Source organism: Pteropus vampyrus, unplaced genomic scaffold (assembly GCF_000151845.1).
Source record: "Pteropus vampyrus isolate Shadow unplaced genomic scaffold, Pvam_2.0 Scaffold2, whole genome shotgun sequence".
NCBI classification, from domain to species: domain Eukaryota; kingdom Metazoa; phylum Chordata; class Mammalia; order Chiroptera; family Pteropodidae; genus Pteropus; species Pteropus vampyrus.
In genome coordinates this window covers 16,441,056-16,441,541 of record NW_011888783.1, presented here as the reverse complement: position 1 = coordinate 16,441,541, position 486 = coordinate 16,441,056, and the positions used below count along the sequence as shown (strand labels likewise).

Here is a 486-nt window from a genome sequence, read left to right as displayed (position 1 = left end):
TACCTAGTCTTCCTAGGTGGTCTCCCATCCAAGTACTAACCAGGCCCGACCCTGCTTAGCTTCCAAGATCAGACGGGATCCGGTTTGTTCAGGGTAGCATGGCCATAGACTGCTGACATTTTCTTATGTTGCTTAGTCTGCCTACAGTCTTTACGAAGATGCAGTCATTAACTCACACCACTCAGCAAACATTTCCTGAGGGCTTACTGTCCGTGCCAGGCACTGTTCTGGACACTAGCTGCATGGTGATGGACATCTCAGGGAAGACCCTGTAGAGGTTTGCTGCATCTCCCAACTCAGGAACAGTTCTCAATGGAATAGGATAGCCTTGATCGTCTACAAAACCCTTAATGTGTGTTAGCACCCAGAAAGCCAGCCACAAACAGAGGCAAACAATTCTGTTTTATTCAAACTCTGTTGAATCTTCGCACTGTCTCCTTTATTTTGTCATTTTTTAATCAGTACATTCCTTGGCTGCATCCTCCA

General features: G+C 46.3%; 1 pseudogene; it reads right to left on the bottom strand.

Moving 5' to 3' along the window:
- Positions 1-110, bottom strand: LOC111739738 (annotated as a pseudogene).
- Between the last annotated feature and the right edge of the window lie 376 nt (positions 111-486).